The sequence below is a fragment of the Vombatus ursinus genome, unplaced genomic scaffold (genome assembly GCF_900497805.2).
Source record: "Vombatus ursinus unplaced genomic scaffold, bare-nosed wombat genome assembly UNPS02000577.1, whole genome shotgun sequence".
NCBI classification, from domain to species: domain Eukaryota; kingdom Metazoa; phylum Chordata; class Mammalia; order Diprotodontia; family Vombatidae; genus Vombatus; species Vombatus ursinus.
Window position 1 is genome coordinate 2,957,302 of NW_020940355.1, and position 26,591 is coordinate 2,983,892.

A 26,591-nucleotide genomic window follows, 5' to 3' on the forward strand; every position below is an offset into this window, starting at 1 on the left:
TATTTCAAAGAACTAAAATCCCACAGCCAATATCCAAGACTGGCATTCTTGCTTGAGGGATGAATATACTGTGCCTTCAAGAAGACATCTGATTATCAACACTAGACAGCTGTGTTTTTTTTGGCCTCACAAATCACATACAATAAGGAACTGGTGTCCAAAGGGGGCAAGTAAAATTGTAACTTTAATTAGCATGAACTTAAAGAAAAGGGAGGCAAAAATAATTAACCTTTGAGATCACAAAGCTGTGCTAGGTTCAAAGGCCAAAATATCTTCTACTATGCAATCACTTAGCAAGAAATGGGATTTTACACAGGTGGAGTGAAAAAAGCCCTGGGTTTGAAATCACAAGACAAGAATGTATATCCTGGCTTTCTCCCTTCTGAACGGTGTGATTTGGGGAAGGTCATTTCACCACTCTCAAACCTCCCTTAGTTCCTATGTAAAATGGCAATAATAGTACTTGTTCTACCTATTTCATAGGGTTATTGTGAGGGCCAAAAATAATTATGCACTTTGTAAATTATAAGAAATATCAGTTGTTAATGAACAAGAATACGATGGAAACCTATGGCCTTTACTCTTAGTCAATTCTGATTTCTGAAGATTCTAGAAATTAAAAAATGAATGGTAAAATAATGAAGTTGAAAGTTTTCATTAGTTAGTATGATGGGAAGCATCATGATATGGTAAAAACAGAAGTGAAATGAGAGTCAGAAGTTCTGGATTCTAATCCTGGCCTTGCCAGTAATGAGCAATATGACCTTAAAAAAAGTCACTTCACTTTTCTGGCCCTCAGCTTTCTCAATTGTGACATGGATTAGAAGAGATAAGCTCTGAGGTCCTTTCTAAGCTCTAAAGTGATATGATTTATGAATCTATTCCTCTTGCATCTGATAGATTTGGTTGTTCCCTACTTCTCTGCTTCCTAAAGAAACAAACAATAATGATAATAAACAAATAACAATAAAATAAATAACAAAACAATTCCACATTTTGATATGCTAAGGAAGAAATTCTTAATGAAACTAATTCTAAATAAATGCCTTGCTTTGTTGGTACTTAGAACTAAAGCAAACAGAAATATTACTAAGAGAAGAAGTATCAGAAAGACAGTCTTACCATTATCTATTTTTCTTTGCTACCATCTCATTCCTATGGTATTAGCAAGTATGCAGAACAGACTGGAAGGTCATACCCAGAGCATGGTTATCAATAGATCAGTGTCAATTTAGGAAGGTCTAACAAGTGGTGAACTGCAGGCATTGGAGCAGAGCCCAGCATTGGGCAACATTTTCATCATAACCTAGGTGATTGGAATAGAAGAAATGGTCATCAAATTTCCAGAACACATTAGGGAGCATTACAGGTTGGATAAGGGCAGTATTTTGGATGACAGAATCAAAACTCAAAGTGATCAATGATCTGAGTAAATCGAAAAAAGGATCAGAAATAACTAGAACAAAATTCAATAAAGAGAAGTGAGTGTAGGTTACCTGGGGAGCAAAAGCCAGTTTTTAAAAGACAAGATCACAGAATCAGAGAGTTGGACAGGACTTTAGTGGTCATGACCTGGACAAGAATCCCCTCTACAAATGGTTACCCCACCTTTGCCTGAAGACCTCCACTGAGGAGGCTTGTTGTTGAAAGAAATTGTGGCTACAATATGCTTTAGATTTAAACACACACATGCATAAAATGCTTGTATTACTTCTTCTTAAATTTGATAAAATAGGTAGGTTCACCTATACTCTTCCTTTCTTATTTCAAATTCTCCCTTTCTATGCAGATGACTAATTGAAGTAACATATGGCTATGTAATAATAATCATAATAATAATAATGATAATAATAATAACAACAACAACAGCTAACATTTACATAAAGTTTGCTATGTGCCAGGCACTGGGCTAAGCACTTAACAATTATCTCCTTTGATTCTCAAACAACCCTGGATGGTAGGTACCATTATTATCCCCATTTTACAGATGAGGATATGGAGGTAAACAGAGGTTTAGTGACATGCTCAAGGGTCATAAAACTAGTAAGTACCTGAGGCCAGATTTGAACTCAGGTCTTCCTAACTCCAAGCCTACCTAGCCACTCTATCTACAATACCACCTAATATATTCTCATGCTCTTTCTCTCCCTCCCTCCCTCCCTCTCTCCCTCTTTCTCTCCCCTCCCTCTCCATATATATGTATGTGTATGAATGTATGTATGTGTATATACCACATACCACCCTCCTCCCTTGCTTTTCAGCTTATGTATTATCTTCCCTATTAGATTGTGAGCTCATTGAGGGCAGGGACTATTTTGCCTTTCTTTGTATCCCCAACACTTAGCAGAGTGTCTGGCACAGAGTAGGCATTTAAAATAAATTTTTATCAACTGTCCGACTGATGGTAAGACAAAAAAAAATTAAGTCCCTGCCCTCAAGGACTTTATACTCTCCTGGATGTGATGAGTGCAAAGGTTAGTAAATACAAAATACAGCTGTATATACAAAGAAATTTCAGGGGATGGAGAGCACTAATGAGTAATGGGGAAAAAGCTTCATGTTGGAGGTGTGATCTGACCTGAGTCTAGAAGGGAGTGAGCAGTCCCAAGAAGCAGAGGTGAGGAGGGAAGGCATTCTAGATGTGGGGGACAGATTATCTGAAGGCAAATAAGTAGGAGATGGAATGTGGTACACAAGCAACTAACTGCATGCTGGCCAGTTTGGCTAAAGCACAGCACTCATGAGAGAAAGTAATGTGAAACATCTGCAGAGGAAGGCTGGAGCCAGATTGTTAAAGCCTTTATATATCAAATGTAGGAGGTTATATTATATCTGAGAGGCTACAGTGAACCACTAAAGCAGGGCTTCTCAGCCTAGGGTCCGTGGACCCCCAAGTGGCCTGTGGATAGATTTCAGGAGGTCTGAGTTTGGATTCTCTATGTTAGAGACATGGGTGTGTTTGTAAGCCTCAGGGGAGGAGCCAGTAAATACAGAGAACCTGAAGGTTAGAGAGATAATAGAGTGGACAGTCTCCTGGAGGAGAGAGGATGGAATGGGATCACTTGTGCATCAGGAAGTCATAGAAGGATTCAGGAAGTCCCCTGAGTTCAAATCCTGTTTCAGACACTTATCAGTTGTATGACCTTGGACAGAGTCACTTAACCTCTCTGTGCCTCAGTTTCCTTACATGTAAAATAGAGATAGTAATAGTACCTCTCTCCCAGGGTTGGGTACATTTGGAGGGGTTTACCTTGGAAAGAAGAAGGGCCACTTGTTCATGTATAATAGGCATGAAGTAGGTCATGGAGGAAGACTTTTAAGTGATATGAGATGAGGAGGAAGTAAGAGAAAGCTATTGTCAGAGGGTCTCAATTTTACCAGTGAAATATGAGGTAACATCCTCTGTTGAGAGGGTTGTGGGAGGAATGCCATAGGAAGCTTGGGGAGGGATTAAAAGATTTGAAATAGCGCTATGATAAATGGCATTATGAATTGATTAGGAAGATATAAAAATATTGCTTTGCTGTGGTGAGGGATCAGTTGAGATAATATAACATAAATTTGTAGTGAACCCAGTCAGTATGGCTATATAACCTTCTCCACCGACTTTCAGCAGCCCATGAATAGGTTTGAGGGTAAAGGCATATAGTTGAATCGATTCACCAAGGCATCAGGATAGCGAAGAGAAGATAGTTTAGGCAACGCAGGGATTTTGGCCTGGGAAAGAATTAAGGGTTTCAGGGATTGGAGGACAATTTAAGGAGAAAGAACGTGATTAGGAGTCCTAAGGTAGAGGGAAGGATGAAATGATAGGAGATTATGAATAAAGGAAGTTCAGAGTTTGTGAATATGAGTAGAATACATAGGTAATGGCAAGATTAAGAGTATGACTATGAGCAACTTGAAGTATAGGTGAGGGAAGTGAGTAGATTGAGGGTCTGAGACATCAGGGAGTGTCAGTTTGTATGTTGAATTCTCCCAATATGTGAACAAGAGGCATAGAGTAAAGAGGCTGTGAGCTAGGCACTGAACTCTTTGACGAAGGAAAGAGATTATCCAAGTAGTCAATAGATAATAGACATCAGAATCTGGATTGAGTGATAAATTTGGCAAGGAATAATTCTGATATGGTTTCATTTTGCAATAGCAATAGTCATGTGAATGTCTTTACTCAAACTAGACTGACTCAGAATGTCTGACCCTGACCAAATGAAACTGGATTGAGCTATTTTCCCTACCTTTGGTTTGTTTTCTTTCAGTTTTGTCCTGAATCTCATGCTATATATATATGTTTTACTGGTCTTTTTTGTTGGGTTTTTAAATCTCTCTGCTGTGTGTTTTGATAATGGATATTATTTCATGGAAACATGCAAAAACTGTTGCTCTTAAAGAGCACACTTCAATGACTGTTAGAGCTACTGCAGCAGGTATTGGTAGCGGCATATAAAATGTTTCAAGGATCATTCAAGACCACAATAAAACAGGATCAGTTGTACTTACCCACAAAACAAAATGCAGTCAAAAACGAAAAAAGGACAAAGAAACCTGACAAAATATTGCTGCAATATAGCATAATTAATCCCCAGAAAACATGCAAAGACCTTCAGAGGGAATCATCAGTTGGAAAGGTTGCTATTGATTTCTCTGTGGTGTGATACAGCATCTTGAAGTTGTAAGAACAGAGAAGGAATGAATTTAAAAGAAAACAGCTGATAATTTGCTGTGAAGAAAAAATGATTGTCATGGGCAAGACACTTAAAAAAACTAAAGTACTGAATACTGGAGAAAAAATTTTTTTAAACTGACAAAACATACTTTTTTATTCAAGGCCATACCAAAATCTTTATCAGAAAGAGTCAGGGTGAGCCTGTGGATCTGGGCGTCTTCATCTGACTGTAAGACAAGCACTCCCAAAAATATTTTGATGGTCTTTTATTTCCAGGGGGCCTGGATATCATCACCATCAAGAGAATGATGAACACCAATAAATACAATTATATTGAAAAATAGACTTGTTCTAGGATTACAGAAATTCTAAAATAAAGATGGAATCTAACAACATGGCCTTGCACCCCATGACATACCAAAAAATGTTAAGAAATTTATCCAAGAAATGGAGATAAACATACTTTAGTGGCCTGGAAACTCACCTAATTTCAACCTCATTGAAAACCTACAGGTTATGATTGGAAAAATGGATTGTTTGTCAAAGATATACTTCATATCCACTGTGATAAAAGTGTGAATTCATGATAAATAATTAAGGAATGCATGTCAACATTGAGTGAATTCAATGCCAACTTATGTAAAACAAGTGACTGCTGCAAAAGAAGTATGTATTACTCATCAAAAGTATTTTAGTGTAAAAATATAAGGTTTATAGTTTGTTAATAAACTTAATTATTTTCTCTTTGTCTCAGTGAGTACACCCAGATGGCTATAGCATTGTGCAATAAATATCATAAACAAAATTTAAACTCATGTTTCAAAGGGAGGCTTCATCATGAATACAATACCTCCTCAACCATCCTGACTATAGGCCAAAGTTGTTTGACCAGAGAAGTGATATGATCCTAGTGTTAGGACTTGTAATTTCATTTGTATAGAAAACACCCAGTAAGGAAACTTCTTCTACCAAAGCCAGTTGTCTCCCCCTCTACAACTTACAGTCATAAAAAGTATTACCCAAAACACTGAGAGGTTAAATGATTTTTCTAGGGTCTCATCACCAATATGTATCAAAGGAAGAATTTGAACTTAGGTCTTCAGGTTTCTATCCACTATCCCTGACCTTCTACACGATCAGATCTGCATATGATGAATATTAACCTGAGAGTAATGTGAAAGATAAAGTGGAAGGTAGAACAGAGGAAGACAGAACACTTGGGAATATCAGGGCCTATGCTATTGTAGTGGCACTGGAAATAGAAAGGAAGGCATAGATATCAGAGATATTTTGAAAGAAAAATCAATATGACTTAGTATTTAATTAAATGTGGGACATGAGAAATTAAACACTGAAATTCAGAGCATAGAGGATGAGGCAAGTGGTGGAGTCATAGACAGAAACAGAAAAATCAGAAGAAGCCAATTTGGTAGAAAAGTTGGTAAGGTCCATTTTGGACAGCAGAGTTTGAGGTACAGACCACATGTCTAATAAATAGGTCCATCAAGAAGTTGTAACTGAAAGTCTCGAGCTCAGGAGAGTGGTTAAGTTTAGAGAGAGAGATTCAAGGACAGTGGTCTGACTTGGGAAAACCAAATGTCATGAAAAACATCAGTTTCTGGAATTATGGACCTTTTTCCTAAAATTAGGTACTTTCATTTAACAATGACAATTGCCTCTTCTGATTTTTTTTTTAAATCAAGGTATCACATATACAAAAATTGCATTTGGCTTAACAGATTATCACTATGATAAATCCAACTTATTTTATAGTTAGCAGCCCACCTCTTCAAAGGTAACTTCCTATTTTTATTTTAAGCTGATTTAGACATTAGAGATCTGACAGTTAAGAGGGGAAGACAGAAATTATGCCTCTAAAATACATATCCAAATGAAAGTCAAACATATGCCTCTGAACAGGCAGGGTTTGTTTGATCCTTACAAACATCAATTACTGTCCTCACATTCATTGGCAAGAATTAAGTGGAGGGATTTCTTCCCTTAGCTCCTGTCCAACATTCTGCCAATGGAGCTCATCATACACTGAATCCATCGAGCTAAAAGCTGAAAATCTAGGAGTATTCTTAATACTATTCTCCCTCTAGGATGAACCTGAAGCAGTGGGGAGCTTCCTTCTTATTCCTTCCGGTGTAGCCCTCAGGAAGGCCTTCTGTCATCCTTCCTTCTCCTATGTGACTAGACTTCTTCCCTGGCTGTTCAGATGTGTCCTTGATGTTACCTTTTATGCCACTTCTCACAATCAATGCTCTCACTGACAATGCTCCTCACCCTATTTAGACCTAATGTGTTCTTCCACTAGTTTTTGGGTCATATATAATTTTGATTCTTTTGACATCATGAGGGTCTATGGTTTTCAGCCATATAACATCACCAGAAGAATACCAGTGTTAAAACATGGAGTTTTCCAGCAGAGAGAGGGTGGGATGATTGATACCACTATACAATGTCCCAAATGTGATCCAGCCTGCTCTCCTACCTTATACGTTTAACTCACTAGCCACATATAACACTTGTCCAACATAGAGATACTGATGGGCTGATTGTAACTGATTATGGACTGATTATGGCTGATTATAACACCCAACTGCATGGTATAATCTTGGCAATACTTGAATATATATGGGATTCCTTGGTGTAGGGATATCCACTATTAGTACAGATCACCACATGCTACTATGGGACCCTCACAGAGGATTCACCTAACATGTTAGAGGCCTTTCTTTGGATCTTTTTATATTCAGTGGGTTCCAAGGCAATATTATGGCTGTTATCCATGATTTAGACTATACAACCAGACCAATACCTTTTTTAATCATTCTTTTACTTGATTATGTTTCTTATGCCATTTCGTTGACATAGCTTTATCACTGGAGATATAAGTGTTCTACTGGCTTCCACCATGTATCCCTCCATTGCAATATTGATTAATTAGAGATGATGTTTTTCCTAAGATTCACAACTATGCAATGTCCCCAAGAGAGTATGTCCACTTAAGAGATAGGTTTTCTCACTGGAGAGCACCATGGGATTATTAAAAGTTTTGCATAATTTCCCAAATGCAATTCAGACTTTTCTCTTCTTCCTGTTCAATTCAAAGCCCATCTCACTGTCCTTCTGTAGGGCCTATCCCTAATATGAGCAATGTGTGTTTTTAATTCACTTGGTTTTTCAGCTGAGGATGGTTAGGCTGATGTCTTTCAAACATCTGTGGATTTCATTGGGAAGGCTTTGTAGTGTTCTGCAGTTTCCTGCAAATAATAGTACAATGTCTTCTGTGAATTGAAGTGTTTGGAGAGACCTGTCATGGTTTGAGAATACCTCTCCAGTTTGGACTTTTTATGGGATCTCTTCCATGACACTGATGAATACCTTAGGTGAGCATATATCTCCCTGTTTTATGACCCCCATTATGATGATACTCGGCAGATTGTGGAACAAAATTTGATTGCAACATACTTCCTGTAAAACAAAAGCAAACCAATTTTTTACAAAGACAACGCTCACTAGCTAGTATTTGCCTGATAGTCAAGCAAATTATCTATCATGCAAGATATAAAAATAAGCCAAGGGAGAAATGTAATACAGAACAAGAAGAATTTGGTCTAAGAGTTTAAGCAAGTAACTCGAGGGCTCAATAAAGTCCAGTGGCTCCCTATTGCCTTTAGGATTAGATACAAACTCATCTGTCTGGTACTTAAAGTGTTTCACTATCTGCCTCCAACCTATTTTTTTTTCTAGGCTGATTAAACATTATCCCTCTTCAAATGCAATACTTTAGCCAAATTCGGGTTCTTTCTGTACTTCACAAGTGACATTTCATCTCCCAATGCAGGAGCCATGGTTCTCTCTCCCTCTCACAGCCACACAGAATACCATTAATTGCCAGAAAAACAATTATTTCCAATACTGCCTGTACTTGCCTTTTACTAGACTTCCTGGCTATGATCAGGGCAAGAGTTTACAGAGAATGTTTGTCTCTTAGCCCTGCTTAATTCTTACTAGTAACAAGCAAACATTGATTGACTTGGCATGCAAATGACTGTTTTTCAGGTTTGGATGGGTAAATAACAGTATAGCAAAAGAAGGTTGCTGACCTTGTTGATAGGATAGCAATCATTATCCAAGAGAAAATGACAACTCAACAGTGATTTGGGTACCCCTATGAAACTTTGGAGCTGCTGTGTGTTTGAGTGTGTGCATGTGTGCATGCATGTGTTAAGTCTTTTCTTCAAATAACTTTGCCTGGAAAATAAAATAAGGCAAAACAAAAAACTGAAGGTTTATATTTTATTTTAGCATAATAATAATAAGTAGCCTTTGCATAGCACTCTAAGGTTTTCAAAGCACTTTATAGTATCTCACAATATCCTAACAACTATACTGTCAGGTGAGTACTACAGGTGTTATCAAACCTATTTTACAGATGAGGAAGTTGAGGCTTAGAAAGGTTAAGCAACTTAATATCCTGGCTCTGCCAATGACTACCTGTATGGCCTTGCTCAGGTCATTTACCCTTCTCTGGATTTCAGTATCCTCCTAAAGAGGCTGGACTAGATGATCTTTTAAAGTCCCTTCCAGCTCTAATTCTATGATCCTATGATCCTATGATGTGGCCATAGCCACACAGTTAGTAAACCACCAAGGATGAAATTTGAACCCACAGTCTTCCCGACTGTGCCGTCTATGTAGCACACCACACTCATCTTGCTTTCCTTTTTCAAACTCAAAATATCAGGGAAATAGTGTGAAAATATGGGCAGATAGAATAGATCTGGACAAGACCTTGAACCCATGTGTCTTCTGACTCTGGATCCATGGCCCTTTCACTACCATGCTGCTTTTTCAACCTATAAGCAGCTTTGACCAGTTGCAATCAATTGCCTGACTCTGCCAATAGCAATGGAATGACAAGTAGGAATAATTTCTTGAAAGGATTATTTTCTCTATGATTCTCCCCCATTCAGAAACCTTTGATGGCCTCCTATATTTTATAGGATAAAATCCCTAACAATGACATCTGATGCCCTCCACAATTCGGTCTCTCTTACTTATCCCAATTATCAAACACAGTGCACCTCTCATATGCCATTTTTATCCTGCATAAATCCCCCAAACTGCTCTTTCCATACTACTATGCTCCTGGCATTGCTAAAAGACCTGATGTTTGTTTTTTCTTTTAGCCTCACTCCTTCTTCTCCCTAACCCTGAATTCTCTTTATGTATATAATTTCTACCTATTCTTTAAGGACTGAATCAAGTCATACCATATGTGTGGACTTTCTACTTACCACCCTAGCCCAAAGTAACCTCTCTCTTATAAATGATATTACTTATTTCTGTAGCTGGAAGCAACATGGCATGGTTACTGAAGAACTGGCCTTGGGCTAAGGAAAATAAAGCCTACCTCTGATACATAGTAAAGATGTGACCTTAGTTAGTCATGTAAACTCTCAGTGCCCATATATGACTCTTGAAGACTGAAAGTTTTAGACCCCTTGATGATGTGAATTGGTTGAAGGACTTTCTTCATTAGAAATTTCCTATACCATTGAAATCACAAATGCAAAGCAAAAATAAATAAATAAGTAAATGACACATGCTTAATACTTACTAAAAAGGGATAGGAATTAGATGTGTCATTTCACTGATACATGTAACTCCAAGATGAGAAAATTCCCTCCTGGCAACTTTTATGAAAAGTGATTGTCTTTCTCTGAAAGAGGTGTCAATGACACTAAGAGGTTAAATGACTCCCCTAGGGTCATGTATCCATTATGTGTCATAGATAGGACTTGAAACCACATCTTTCTGGTTCTTGTTCTTCTATGTCACTTAAGAAGTACTTCCTGGGAAAGACTTACATGAACTGATGCAAAATAAAGTGAGCAGAACCAGGAGAACATTGTACACTGTAACAACACTACTGTACAATGATCAACTCTGAATGACTTAGCTATTGCCAGCAATATAATAATCCAAGACAATTCCAAAAGTCTCATGAGGAGAAATGCTATTTATAGACAGAAGGAACTGATGTAGTCTGAATGCAGATTAAAATATAATATTTTCACTTTATTTTGGGTATTTTTTTCTTTTGGGCTTTTTCTTCTTTCACAACATGATTAATATGGAAGTATGTTTTATTGCACATATACAACCTGTATCAAATTGCTTACCATTTTAAGGAGAAGAAAGGTGAAGGAGGGAGGGAGAAAATTTGGAACTCAAAATTTGTAAATGAATGTTAAATTTTAGAAAAAATTGTAATTAGAAAAAATACTATTAAAAATACTTCCTATGTGGGAACTTGCCTTTTCACCATTTATACATGTCTTATTTTGGGATATGTGTTATATGTAAGCTTCTTAAGTGAAGAAACTATGCCTTATGTTTTTTGAAAGTCTCCTGTAACATGGAGGAAATACTTTGGACATAGCAGATGTTCAGCATATGTTTACTGATTGATTAGGCAACTCAAGCTTTAATTATTTAAAAATATTGCAATATTAAGTGTAGCTTAGACTAGAGCTGTCAAACACAGGCTGTGGTCAAAATGTGGGAAGTATCAGATTAAAAAGTAATTGGGAAGTATTTATCAAAATAAATTAAAACACAATAGAACTTAGTATTATTATGTCATTTCCTAAGTCAACAAGTAGCCATTAGGGATCTTTATGCATAGTTTGATGGCCCACCATCTCTATTTGATTTTAACACCACTGGCTTAGTGTAGACAAAATGTTGATGGCAGCTTAGATAATTCAAAACTTTCTGGCCTAATATTTAGTCATTCCCACTCTAGTTACCGAAAACCTAAGGACCACAAGCAGTTTCAGGGTCCCTTACAGAAATTTCAAAAAGACCCTCAGAAGACCGTAATATAACCTTAATAGATCGTTTGACTGCTTGATTTTCTGTACTACTAGAGTATGGGTCACAAAAAAAAATAAACTAAAAATGGTGAGTGAGTTATTACATTTATGGGGGTCTTATCATTTAATGCTCTTGCTTAGATACATAAGAACATCTTTTTCATGCAGGTTTTTGATCCAACCATATTCTTTCTCCTTCAGAATGGCTTATCATTCAAGGCATCCACAATGTCAGTGGAAGTCTTTATAGGATGAAATAAGTATGGTAGCAAGCACCATCCCAAATATGTCAAAAAACATACCAAGAAAGCTCCCTGATGTCTGAAAGTGCTGGCATGGGACTCCAGACTTCAAAGGGAATGGGTAATATAGCTTGATGGAAGACATTCCACATGGTTACCAGTGTGACAGCTGTGGAACAATTCAGATGTGAGAATTGTTCAGAGTCTCAGATAGCCCTATTTTCTTCAGCAGATAAACACAAGCAACCAAAAAATATAAAGTACACACACAACTGAAACACTATAAAATTAATCTGACAATTCAGTGTTAAAATCGTTATTCTGTGGCTTAAATTCAGGGATGTCAGGCCTTGCCCTGAGGCCTAGGCCAGAGGCATCCAGAATCCAATGGTTGTAAGAACTATGTTTAAAATGTGCATGAAAATATGCTTCCCTGGATGCTATTATACGCTGATGCCTGCACTTACTGCAAGGGGAACAGAAAGTGCTTGTTCTGAGAATTCATTAGTAATAAATACCTGCAGTCGTTCAGTTTTGCCTACCACCTGCAGTTAGATGGTTATGTCCCAGTAAACCAGATCTTGTTTTTAAATAAACCATACTCTTTGCTAGGTCTCTGGAATACCCACTAAATAGGGTTTGAAAATTTTAACCATGATCTTTATGTATAATACTGTAGAAAAAATATTACTTCCTCATAAAACCATGAAGATTATTATATGTGGGTTGGTTTTATTATTTAGACAGGGCATGACCCTTGCCCTCACAGAGGTTATAGTTTAGTTTAGGGTTAAAAGAACCAGACTCTAGTTTTCCATTTTAAATCAAATCGATATATGATACTAAGCAAGGTACTTCCCCAATCTGGTTCTTATTTCCTTACAATTACAGCTATCCAAAAGTAGAATGGGCTACCACTCCCCACTCAAGTTGACATCTCAAGCAAAAATTAGGCCTCCTGTCAGAGATGTTACAGAGGGCATAATTAGGCACAGACAGGTTAGACTAGATGGTCTCTGAGTTCCTCTTTAATGCTGAAATTCTGACTCTGAAATTCATGTCTATAAAGATAAAAGACAAAGCTATGACATGAATAAAGTTGTCCAGGTGGCAAGACCTTTCATTTGCATTTGTCTGTACATTATTACTTGCATAGACCTGGGCATTGTGAGCAATGTGGATTATAAAAATAATGGTGAATAACAAAAATATGAAAAATGATGTTCCCCCATTTCTTTTAAAATGAAAGATACTTCAACTGAAAACTCAGAAGAATTTCTTTCACAATTAAGTAGGCTGAATCAGATCTTCCTAGATGAAGATTAAAAAGAAATGTGAAACTTGGACCAAATCCATGGTAATATTTCCAGTTAATCATTTTGCCCTCTTTTTTATCCTCTGTTTCTTTCACCCTTTCCCATATTTTACACTTTCATTTTTTCCCTTACCTTACTCCTTGCAGTTCTTCTAAGAAATGCTTCTTAACTTTTCATTAGGCCACTTTTACTTTGTTGACACTAATTTTTTTTCCGTAAATTTTCACTATGGTTCTGTGATTCATTTTATTCCTTTCAGGCCTTTCTTCTGTTTCTTTTTACTCTTGTCCTTGGAAAAGGATTGCCTTTTGGTGGATGATGATGATACAAAATGAAAGTGGCAGATTGTATCCTTGCAAATGAAACCCAGTTTCAGATTGCATTCATGGAAGTAAATGCTCTCTAGGAAAAGTGGCATTCCTCCTTTATCTGTGGAAAGGAAAAGTCTTTATTTTAGCTCACCGAAGTTCTCTCTGCATATCAAAAAGCCAAACTATTTTTTTTTCCTGCTTTTGGTCTGGACAAGAGATTTCATCACTGTCTGTGGGTAATGATCGATGTAGAAGCTTCTTCTACCAATTCAACAGGTAACTTTCCTAAATCTTTTAGTCTAAGAAGCATTGATAGGATTTGTCCTCGCTCACACAGCCAACATATGTCATGGACAGGACTTGAACCAAGACTTTCTGACTCAAAGCTAGCTCTATCCAATATAACACACTGCTAAAGGGATAAGATAATAAAATGGACCAAGAATGAAAAGAATACACTTCCTTAAAGAAGCTAGTAAAAGCATTTGTGCACAGAAATAATACAGAGGCAATTACAAAACACTTTTTTAAATTTAATATTTTATTTTTCCCTAATGACAAGTAAAAATACTTTTTACAAAAAATAAACAGATCTAAATAATTAGGGAAATATTCACTACTCATGGTTAGGCTGTGACAATATAATAAAAATAAGAGTACTACCTAAATTAATTCATTTATTTAATGGTAACCCAATCAAACTAGCAAAGGATTATTTTAGAGAGGTAGAAGGAATAATAATAAAATCTAGAGGAACAAAAGGTCAAGAATCTCAAGTGAAATAAAGAAAAATATGTAAGTAGAAAGAAGGCATTACAGTACCAGATCTAAAACCATACAACAAAGCAGCAATCATTAAAATTATTTGGTACTGCTTAAAATATAACTAATCCAGTAAGTGGAACAATTAGTCATACAACACACAAAAGCAAACAGAGTAGACTATTAGTCAATAAACCCAAAGATCTGAACTACTAGAGAAAAGATTGAGCAAAATATGCTGGGAAAACTAGAAAGAAATCTGGCAGAAATTAGACATATACAAACATCTCGCTCCACACCAACATAAATTCCAGATAGATATATGATTTAGCTAACAGAGGTCACATCACAAACAAATGAAGAACGTGTACATTTAAACTGACTCTAAGTGACTTTAACAGTTCTCATTTATTTAGTATCTTGTTAACATAGTACTTTCCTCACAAAACTGTGAGAAAATTAACACAAGTATTTGTTTTCTCTATTTTGCTCTGAAGAAACTGAGGCCCTTAGACATTAAGTGATCTAGCTAGGTGGGACTTGAACTTTGCTTTTCTGAAATCAAGTCCAATGTGTTTAGCACTACATCACATTGTCTATGCCTAAATTCTGAGGAATTCTAATGGTATCACTATTAATAGTTAAATATTCACGTTTATCTGACTTGTTTGCAATGAAAAATAGCTAGAGAGCAACGCTTTTTGGAAAGTTTTATTAATATCAAAGAGTTTGAAGGTCACAGAATTGATTAAAATGTATACTTACCATATTCACTTGCCAAAAGACTTTTAGATACTGTCAACTTTTATATATAATTTCATGCTGCCTGTGTTATTTTTACATGCTAGCATTTCACATTTATAATATGGCAATTATGTCAATTCCTAAACATTTATATTGGAAGTAAATGGTGAATTAAATACACAGAAATGGTACAAGACAATTAGGGTTAAAGAAAACTCTGAGAGTTTCTAGTCATGAGATCATAGACTGGGAGCTAAAAGGACATGAAGGAATATCTGTGGGGAGGTGCATTAGAAGGCAGTCGGTACTATGGAAAAAATCCTGGATCTGACATCTGAGGATCTAGATTATGATACCATTTCTACCACTTATTAACTGTACAACCTTGACCAACTTCTTTTCCCTCTCTAGTCTGTACTGTCTTTATCTATAAAATTAAACAATCCTAATTGAACCCCTTCATTTGACAGATAAGGAAACTGAGATCTGGAAAAATGAAATGCCTTGTCCAAGGTTACAGAGCCAGGATTTGAATCTATGTTCTCTGTGCTTTCCATACTACCTCCTAGCCTGACTCCCTACCCAATAAATCAATCACTTTCACATTACCAATCAATGTTCTACTATAAAAATAGGAAGGCTCAAAGTCCTAGAGGTAGAAGTTTGAAAGACCACGGTATTATCTGTTGCTATTGTCCAGCCCTTTAAGAAACAGTGAAAAGACTTAGAGTGGGAGCAGGTGTGCTCCTATCCTTAAGAATACATCCACCTAGTTGACTCTGAAATATTTTCATGTCAGATCAGCAGGCAACAGTTCTATGTACTGCATTACATTGTTGTCCTGTGGAAAGAATTCCAAGGATCAAAGACCCGGAACTGGAAAGGACTTCAGAGGCCCTTGCCCAACCCCTGAAATTTACAGGTGAGGAAGCTAAGGTACCTAGAGGCAAAGTGATTGCCCAAGTTCACAAAGGCAAACATCAGAGGTGATACTTTCCCTTTCTGAAGATCAAGTAGACTAGGCTTATTCTGGAGTCATTTTCCAGATCAACTTTCAAGGAATTACACATTATAGTGTAAGAGTCTCACTACAGATAGAGCTGTCACTTTTTAAAATGTTTATGCCTTGCTGCTCTCATCGATTGAGATGTTAATACTGGAATGCCATAAAATGACATTAGCACACTCTAACAAAGCATGGTAATATTTTGGCACACCCTCATACCCACATTGAGATATATTGCATGTTGGCTTTAATGTAGCAAAATTGAATCATGTCACAACTTGTTATGAGACCATTTATTGCATATAAATTACTTTTGTGATACTGGCCATTTCATTTGTAGAATGTAGGGTTGCCTCAGATGATTGAAATAAACTTACCAAATTGGTGTGAAGGGCAAGGCTTGACCTACATCTCTGGCATAATATCAAAGGACTGTTGTGAAAGCTGAGGCCAAAGACCCTCTCATGACCTTCCTTTACATGCCATCCTTGTGCCAATAAATAAATAAATAAATTGCACAGACTTTCTTGGAAACATTCCATGGAATTCTCTTGTGCAGCTATGGACAATATCTATTTTAGGGATTGCAAGTACTCCTTGGTGCTCAAGTGTTGACTAAAGGAGGCTGAAAATACTCTAATCATATTTTACAGTTACAGAATAACTTCTATTTAGGGATTTTGATGCAATGTCTTAAATACTACTTGTATACTGTATTCTCAGGAGCTATATTGAAGAGGCTAAAGAGATGAAGGAACTGGTTCAAAGCTGCATAGGATTAGACTTTGGGATTCCTAAGGCAAATGCACATCTTAAATAATATAATTTCAGAAAAGAACTTTTTTTGTTATCTGAATATATGAACATGCAAAAGTATTTTCTATTTCAAGAGATGATTTTTTTTGTCTCTTTGATTCCAAAACAATTCATCTTAAATAAGCTGAGTTTTTAAAATGGACTACAAATAGAATGTAGGCCCACATGTTCCTTATTTCATTTAAAAGATCGTTCATTTTGCCACATTTTTCCCAAGTTACCAAAAAAGGGAGGGACACAAAATTTGAATAAATATTCTGGTCATGAAACAGAACAAGGCAATTTGATCCAATTCAACAAGCGTTTATTAAATGCCTACTATATGCAAGGCACCACGGCATAGTCTAGGGACATGAAGACATAAAGGAAATAATTCTTGCCCTCAAAAAATTACATTACACTCTGGGGAACCACATATAAGCAGGTTATTAAATACAAAACAAAAATGTAAGTAAAAATAATTTCTAAGTAGGAGAACACCAACAACTGAAGATATTGGCAAGGAAATCTCCTGCAAGAGGTGGCATGAGCTAATAAGGCATGTCTAACTAGTATGAAATTATATTCATTCTAAAGCCATGCAAGATAGTTGGTGAAAGAAGAGGAGTTATTATTGATTTCACCAAGGGAGAAACAAGGGAACAGAAAAATTTCCTGAATCTGTCCTGAAACACAGATAAGAGAATAGGATATTTCTTATACTTCAGATTTTTAAACTTCCTTATGAACCTGCTGCCATAAGTGATATGATAGCATGCTATAACTTCAGCCACAATCACAGAAACTACTCATATGTTTGCAATCACCTTTTGTTTTGTTTTGTTTTTGGTGAGGCAATTGGGGTCAAGTGACTTGCCCAGGGTCACACAGCTAGTACGTGTCAAGTGTCTGAGGTTGGATTTGAACTCGGGTCCTCCTGACTCCAAGGCCAGAGCTCTATCTATTGCGGGCAATCTCCTTTTAAAAGGTTTGGAGTGGTGTCATTATAGTTATCTAGACAACACGCTGGAGTCAATAGGCTTTTAGCAGCATTATATGCATAGAGCTGTTGCTTTGACTGTAATCCTACTGTACATGACTTTGGTAAGGCCACATTAGTGAAACATATTTCTCCTTTATAGAGGTTCCCTCAGACAGTGCTTACAAAGATTCTTGTATCAATGCCAGCACATACTCTCATGCACCAGATCTACAAGTGTACATTTTTCAACCGTTACATGAGATTTAGTTACATGGCTCCCTGCTAAAATCGTTTAAATTCTGCCATGATTCCTTGAAAATAGGGCTCATGCAGTCTGTAGCCTTCCTGTAGCAGCTGGCAATGAATGGAAGAAGGAAGGGAAGCCAAAAAGCGAAAGACTAAATTGGTTTTAAGCAAGAACTCTGACATAGAAGGTAGCCACTTTTATCCTGACCACTGGGACCAAGAAGAAAATCCTTTTCTCATTATCAATTATGAAATCCCTTTATGACAACTGTGACTTTATAAAATCAGGTTGTCTTTCAGCTTATGGACATTTTTCTATTGCATTCTGGGTGAAGTCACCTATATGGTGTATTCCTGTCAAAATGACAGAAGATAATTGATTTCTTTTTGTGGGATATCCTTATCAATGGGGGCTGTAATGCTTTGACTGATGGAGTGTTAACAGAGAGGTCCATTAATTGATTTGTAAATAAATATAGCAAAGTCTACACTTCTGACCAGTTATTGATAGAAGCCATTTCCTTTTCACTGGCAAATACCCTTAATCTGCTTCAAAATACACTTTCCAACTCAAAAGCATTCAACTCAGCACCAGCTATTAAAGTGCTTCCCACTGATGTGGTCACCATGGGTAAGGGTTCTCTTGATGTGCCCACTGTAACTCTGTTCAAGCAGGTGCTTTATAAGCCAAATGTAAAACGTTGCTTAGGTCACAATTCTCATGCTTCAAAGCAAGGCCTGTACAATAACATCTCAAATAAAGTAAAATAAAATAAAATATTTGGGGATAAGTATCTGTCTCTGTCTGTTTTAAAAGAGCAGTTGGACAAAAAAAGCTTTTCCAACGTCTGTGTCTCAGGTGCCTTTATACAGATTGTTGTTTTTTTCTATGACAGAATGAATTGTGCTACTAAAATTCATAATGGTGAAATGACTTACAATTTTATATATAAAAAGAGAAGTTAATTAGATGAGATATTTAAAAATACATATTACAATTCACATGAATAAATATCTAAGGCTCTTAACTACAAGAATTTCAGCTATTATGAATACACAGTAGGAAACACTTGCCACTCTTGCTAATCATTCACTAGATGTATGAAAAAAAAACTGTAGGAGAATCACTGTTAAATACTAAATAAAAACAACTTAAACACAAAATCATTGTTTTTGATTTTTGGTTTTTGTAAATAGTCAAGAAAAAAGGCATGCTATGCCTAAGACAGATTATGATTAGAGCAAATCAGTCAGGTTTTATAACTATAGTCACTTTTCTAAGACTTAGTATACCATAAGAGAAAACATTTACTTAAGCCCAGGAACTGTACACACTAGCAGAAGAGTCCTACTCATTGCTGGTAATCACTTCCAGCAGAAGAGTCCTACTCACTGTTGCTAATCATTTCTTTGTAACCAGATGCCTCAGTTTACCAAGGTACAAAATGCATTGAGAAATCCTGGAGAGTGAATACGGTAGGATTGTTTGGTAGAACCACAGACCTCCTAAGATATCAGCCCTTCAAATATCATTCTTTCTTTTTATGATATTTCATGTATCTTGCCAGAATCAAATATTATTGTCTTGGGTCTGAGTTGTCTTCTCCTTGGGGTTCCCCTAAGAATGGAGTTATATGTAAAGAAAGGTCCAGGTGTGTACATGTGCTCTCAGGGGGTCTTTGAGGAGTAATTTTGTCAGGCAGTAATCTGCGATGTGCTTTGGCTCAAAAGATCTGGTCTGATACAGCAGGATTTGAGAACCCACCCTTTGGAATAGGCAAGAGGCCCGAACAAGAAAGATATTGAACAAGACAATATTAAATCCAGACAACAGCCCCAGGAGCAATGGGCAAAGGATCTTCAGATTCTGCCATCAACCAGGAAATTTCATTAGGACTCTGGGATTAATATATTTTCCACTAGATCTTAAAGTAAGCAGAATGTATTAGCTAAAAAGAGAAAGGAATGACTTAAAGGACAGTCAGTCTTTTCTAAAACACTTTTTAAACATTTACTTTTTGAACTTTTTTCATTCCTTTATATCTATACTTTTTAAAAAGCAGTGAACAATTTTTGAATCTTGGTGTTTTTAAAATATGTGAAACTACATCCACATTGGATGTGTATGAACCTTAGTTAAGAACTTTTTCCCCCAAACCATGGCACCATTCTTCCTCCAGATGGCTCACAAAATAATTTATAAATGACAAAAGTTCATTGGGTTTACAGCAGCTGTTCAGATCAAGCTCTTTGGCCACCCACTTCCACAGAACTGAGAGCTTTCAATCAATTCTTGTCTCCCCTTGGACCTTCAAACAGCATCAGAACATGCATGCAATATGTTCTCAGAAAGTAGAAGGCCAACTAGGAAGGATTAGAACAACAAGCTGCATAGCCCAGTGCCCTAGACATATCACTTTTCCCCTAAAATTTAATCCTAGGAAAGCACCAAAAAGTAAAGGGCTGAGTTGCAAAAACTCTTCTATCCTTGAATCCCCTTTCTTCTTCATATATCATTCACAGCTGTTCTCCTGGATTATGTGGTGAGAAAAGTCTAATGTTTTCAAAAACTCTATTTTTAATAATTCATGGTCAATATTATGGTTACTTAAACCACTCAAAATGCTCAAAGTAGCATCTTCCTCTTCAATCATGCCTCTAATTCCTTACTTCAGTGAACCCCAGCTTTTTATGTCATGCCGAGACTGCTTACCTGGCATCTGTACTTATGCCAAGTTACAGCATAAACATTCTCCAAGGCTTTCTTATTAGTCTTATTTTCTTCTCCCTCTACATCTCCTTTACTACTAATACTGTATTAGCACTGTTATTAACAAATAATATCATATATTTATATACTTAGCTATTTCAGTGGAGCCAAGATCTCATTAATGTGGGTACCCTCTTAACCAATACAAATGACAACTCTGCTATGATACCCCCATCCACTGAGATTCCTAGATTTTTTATCTATAAATCCATAAGCAATTTCTCTGAGTGCAGCTTGTTTTTACTGAATCAGACAATGTTTTAATTTTTTTTTCTAAATCAATAGGTAGAGAGTAGAGCTCTATGGGATTTCCATCAGATTTGCTGTATTGAATGTAAATAGGTTGTTCTCTCCAGTTTCATCTACAAATGTTTTGGGGATATGGTGGCTTAGTTAGGTTTCATGCCAAGCTGGCTCATTTTCACTTCTACTGCTTTTTGAACATTATGGTAAACAACATTACTGCACTACTGTTTTGTAGATAAGTTAAGAACTGTGTAATTCTAAAGGTTCATAAATATGCTATCTATACCTTTGTTCAAATCATTTAGAAAAATGCTGAATAGCTAAAGGACAAGGTCAGATCTATAGGACACTCCATTTAAGACTTCGCTCCAAACTTATGAAGATCACTTAGTAACTATTTTTTTTTGATCTGGTCATTCAACTAGTTCTGAATCTACTTAACTCTATTATCTAGCCCATATCTCTTCATCTTCTCTATTTGGATAACATTAAAAGATATTGACAAATGTTTTGCCAAAATCTAGGAATATCGTGCCTTCAGCATTCCTTTGATCTATCAATCTAGTAACTCTTCCAAAGACAGAAATTAAATTTGTTTGGTATGATCTAATCTTGGTGAAGCCACACTGGTTCTAATTTATCACCACTTCCCTTTCTAAATGGCCAGAAACCATAACTTTACTAATAGATTCTAGACTTTTGTCAAGAATTGAAGTCTGGATCACCAGCTTATAAATTTTTCACTCTAACTTTTTCCTTTTGTGAAAATTGGGATAAAGATTGTCTTTATCCAGTACTGTAGCAATTCTCCTGATTTCTTCATGATCATTCAACAAATTCCTTTTGACAGATTCTTGTAAAATAGGCATAATAGGGTGGGATTGTCTCCATTTTATAGATGAGAGAACTTAGGTTCAGATAAATTCAATGATTTTTTTCATGGTGGCATAAATGTCAGAAGTGAGATATAAACTCAGAGCTCTTATGATTCCAGTCCCATCATTTTCATCAAACCATACTACCCTTATCATCCCTAATAAAGGAAATATAATATGTACACAAATAAGCATAATAAAAGGTGGGGTGAAAGATGTAGGTGAAGATGAAATGCATATGAAATGCAATAAGAAAATTTTGGGGGAAAAAGTTCCCTTTTAGCTTAAGAGATCAAGAAATGCTTTCTGGAGGAAGAAGCAATAAAGTTAACCTCAGGAGGTATAGGATTTTAACAGATAGAATTTGGAGGGTGGATATGTCAGTCTGTCAAAATTCACTAAGGCAGAAAAGTACAGAATATTACTGGTGAACAATTAGCAGTTCACATTGGCTAGAGTAGAGTATGGTACATGTGATGAAGGCATGTTTAAATACAGTTGGAATGGTAGATCAGGGACAAGTTTTGGAAGGCCATAAAAGCCAAGTTAATTGATCACTATTTTATCCCATAGATAATAAAAAGTTATCAATGGTTGCAATTAGGTGGTTTCAGTAGAGCAACCAGAGGATCTGGAGTCTGGAAGCTCTGAGTTCAAATCTTATCTCACATTTATTAGCTATATGACTCTGGGGAACTAATAATAATAACTATCATTTAAATAGCGCTTACTAGGTGTAGGCACGGTGGCAAAAAATGTCTAATTCTGCATTTGAGTCTATTAGCTTTCATTTTTCTTTCCTTTTTTTTTTAAAAAATCAGAGGGTTGTAGAAGAAAATAAATGCTTGTTGATTGAAATAAAAATTTTAACTTTCTCTTTGTCACTCCCAATATATTAGGCTAGTCACTTACCCTTTCTGTGCTTTAGTTTTTTCACCTCTAAAATGAGGGGGTTGGACTTGGTGACCTCTAGGGGACCTTCCAAGTCTAAATCTATGATCCTTTAATTTATATGACTTTCCCAGGGTCACACAGTCAGTACATGTCAGTGGTGGTACTTGAACCCAGGTGTCCCCATGGTCAACTCTGCCATTCTGCCTCAAAATACCATGACACTTCATTAAAATAGCAGGGGAGCAGTAACAGTTGAGTAAAGGAAGATATTTCATACAAAAGTTAGCTTTTAAAACAGTTACATTTACAGCAGGAAGGTTTAGGGTCAGACTTTTGTAGTTACAGAGAAGACTGACTTACAATGTGGAATGTAAATCTCAATCATTGTTCTTGCATTTTAATTTGTATCTCCAGCATTGAGGAGTGTTTTTGCACATAGTAAGCACTTAATAAGTGCTTTTTCATTCATTCATTTATCTTCATAACCACATCAATACATTCTTTCCCCCATTGTTATTGAAGCTAAGTGGCACAGTAGATAGAGCACCAGGCATGGAGTCAAGAACACTCATCTTCCCGAATTCAAATCTGGCCTCAGACACTTACTAGCTGTGCGACTCCTGGCAAGTCACTTAACCCTGTTTGCCTCAGTTTCCTCATCTGTAAAATGAGGTGAGGAAGGAAATGGCAAACCACTCCTATATCTTGCCCAGAAATCCCCCAGAGTCAGACACAACTTACAAAAACCACACATCTAATGATAGCTATACAGTTTAGTTATCATTCAGGTAACTGAGTCCTTCCTTTTCCAACCTATCTTTTTAGTCATTTCTCTATCCCTTAGCACCTTTGCTAAAGACAAGGGAAAGAAGTGAGAGAAAGTAAAACTCAAATGATCACCTATTATCACTTTTTAGTAGAGCTAGTTTAAAATATATTGGGGAGGGAGAATTAAGAAGCATTAAAACTAATAACCTAAATAACTTTTTGGGGATTGCATATATACTGCCTTAATTTCTACCATTGCTTACCCTATAATCCCAAGGATAATGGTGAGTTGGCAATACAGAATAGACACTTTCTCAGCATGAAAGGACATTTGGACCACTACCCACAGCCAAATAGTGCATACAGAGAGCTGGCAAGTTATTTAAATGATATTGGAAACACCATGGGGATTAACTTTCCTACCAAGTGATGTTTGAAATTCTATACAAACCCTCTCTAGTCAAACAAATAGAAAAAAGTCCAAGACTGAGTTTTTCAGTAACGCTTTTAAAGGAAAAAGAGTCTATTGTCTGTCTCCTTAGCATTTAGAGATGGACAACCACCAAACTGCTCACTTGCCTGCTGTGTGTAACAGTAAACTTCCTTAGGATAATCTCATGTTCCACGAATACAAAATGAATTTATATATGCTGATAGAATAAATAAACAGAATTGCTACAATGAACTCTTGTACTAGCATCCATTTCATTTAATGTCTCCCACATCACCCTTTTGGGCCCAATTAGCCCGCATCCATGGCTGATCCTAATTGTGCCCATTTGTATCAGGTGGAACCAGTCAAAACTCGAAGAGATTATTCACTGAATTAGTCTTTGGTTATACAGGATAGAGGTTCTAAACCTCAATAAAACAGAAACGGACCTTACAGACATTTATGCTGTAAAATTCTACCAAGTAACAGTTTATGAGTTGGGGTTTAGAAAAGGCTCACTCCCAGAAGAGTACAAAGGAGCTTATCATCTTTCCTAAAGATCTACATAAGAGATGATTTAGTGAATAATGATGGCTGGTTGAACTTTTAGATGAAGAAATTCACTCTATCAAAAAAAAAAAAAAAAAAACAGCTCCTCTGCACCCTGTGGAGAATTGCCTAGATCCCTGAAATGCCTTACGTGGAGTCACATACCTAAGATTCCTCAGAAGTGTAACTTGAACTCAGGTCTTTGTAGCTCCAAGACCAGCCCTGTATTCACTTCTGCTTCTATCTGATAGTCATAACATTAAGCTAATTTTGTCAAGTGTAAACTATGTATCTACTCTCCTTCCTTCCTTCCTTATTATTTAAACATTTATTAAAGTCATAATACCAATTTATTAAAGTCATAATACCAAAGGAGGGTCACATAGCATGATAGATAGCTGGAGAACTTTGAAGTTAGGAAGGCTTGGGAGAAGTCCACAAGGAGAACCCATACCTGAACAAGAATCCCTTCTACAATATTCCTGACAAATTGTCAAGCAGCCTTTGTTTGGAGACCTCTGGTAAGGAAGGCCCCTCTGCTTCCTGAAGCAGCCCCTTCCACTTTATCATAGCTGTCATTGTTGGGAAGTTGGGGTTTGTCCTTTGTTTTCCAACCTACACATCTACCCCCACCACTACATGGAGACTGAATCTGTCTCTCTGAAATTTCTACCCATTACTCCTAATTATGCTCCCTAGGGCCAAATTGGACGAGTCAACTACTTCAATTTAACAATCCTTCAAACACTGGAAGACAGCTACTGAGTTCCTCCTCCTGGTTTGTTTGTTTGTTTGTTTGTTTTTCAATTTTCCTTCTCTAGGCTAAAAATAACCTCCTTCAATTAATCCTTAAATGGAATGATCTATTGATCCACAGATCCTTCAGCATCCTTCTTTATTCTCCTATGGACACACTCTAGCAATACCTTCCCTAAAATGTGACACACGGAACTTTGCATGGTAATGCAGATGTTGTCTGATCCAGATGAGAGCACAATGGAAATATCACCTCCCTAGTCCTTGGTATTATCCCTCTCTCAAAGCTACCTAATATCATACTAGCTTTTTTTGGCTATTATAGCATGTTGATGACTTGTATTGATTTCATTTTGAGGCATACAAACTATTCCCATGCAATTTGACTCATAATAATCTAAATTGCTTTCTAAGAGCACCAAAACACAACAGATGAATTATTTCTCATTTGTTTTCACTAAATTAAATAAACATTTGTTAAATGTCTATAAGCCCAGAATATAAAGGTAAAAACTGATATAGTCTGTGCCCTTAAGTTGCTTATATTCCCTTGGAAGGGGGAAACATGATATAAATGCAGACATATTTTAAATAACTACTTTTTACTATGATGATTTCCCTGGAATAGGAAACTGTAATCATGTGTAAAAAGAGTAGAGAAACCAACAGAAGAAGCCTTCGAGTTTACTAGATATTAAATAGAACAAGAATTTAGAGTTTGAGGTTCTATTATTTAGTTTCCTTGCAAGTAATTTGGGACCATTTCTCTTTTTGCATATCAAATATAAAAGGACTCTCACTGCATTGTGGGTAAAAGGGATGGATGGAGAGGAGATAAATATTTGCATATGGAAGGGAGGGCAAACATGACTTTTCAAAGGGTCCACAGACCATGCAAGGGAACTCAAGTCCCCACAAAGAACTGAGCCTGATTGTCACTCGGATCACATTCTGGACATTTTCAGACTGTGCTGCTGTGTTTCACTCTCATTCACAATAGTTTCCACTTTGGGGATTTGCACATTTGTGATTGCTGAAGGTTCATCATATGTAGATACCCACTACACAAATTTGATCATTTTATGCCATGACTTAACTTGTCTACCATCACAGCACTATCATTTTCCACAACTTACTTTGGAAACAGTAATCACATCAACACTATCCTTCCTGAAAAGGACAGGCATTCAACTGTCCTCTAACTCTAATTATCAAATGAGATATTGTAAAGTACTCAGCACAGTGCCTAGAAGATAGTAAGCACAATGTAAATGTTAGTTACTATTATTAATTACCTTCCTAGACTAAAACACCTCTTCCTAGCAACCACCACCCTG

The 26,591-nt window shown here is 36.6% G+C and overlaps 1 long non-coding RNA gene across 4 annotated transcripts in view; it reads right to left on the reverse strand.

Annotated features, from left to right (window-relative positions):
• LOC114030236 overlaps window positions 1-26,591 on the reverse strand; it is a 424,548-nt gene that overhangs the window by 54,934 nt on the left and 343,023 nt on the right. For 3 of the 4 annotated variants that reach the window (XR_003567601.1, XR_003567597.1, XR_003567582.1), the window contains 2 exons: window positions 13,250-13,546; window positions 11,862-11,970 (listed from right to left, as the gene is read on the reverse strand). This is a non-coding gene — a long non-coding RNA (uncharacterized LOC114030236). The remainder of the gene's footprint in view (window positions 1-11,861; window positions 11,971-13,249; window positions 13,547-26,591) is intronic. The other variant, XR_003567591.1, reaches the window with a different exon arrangement.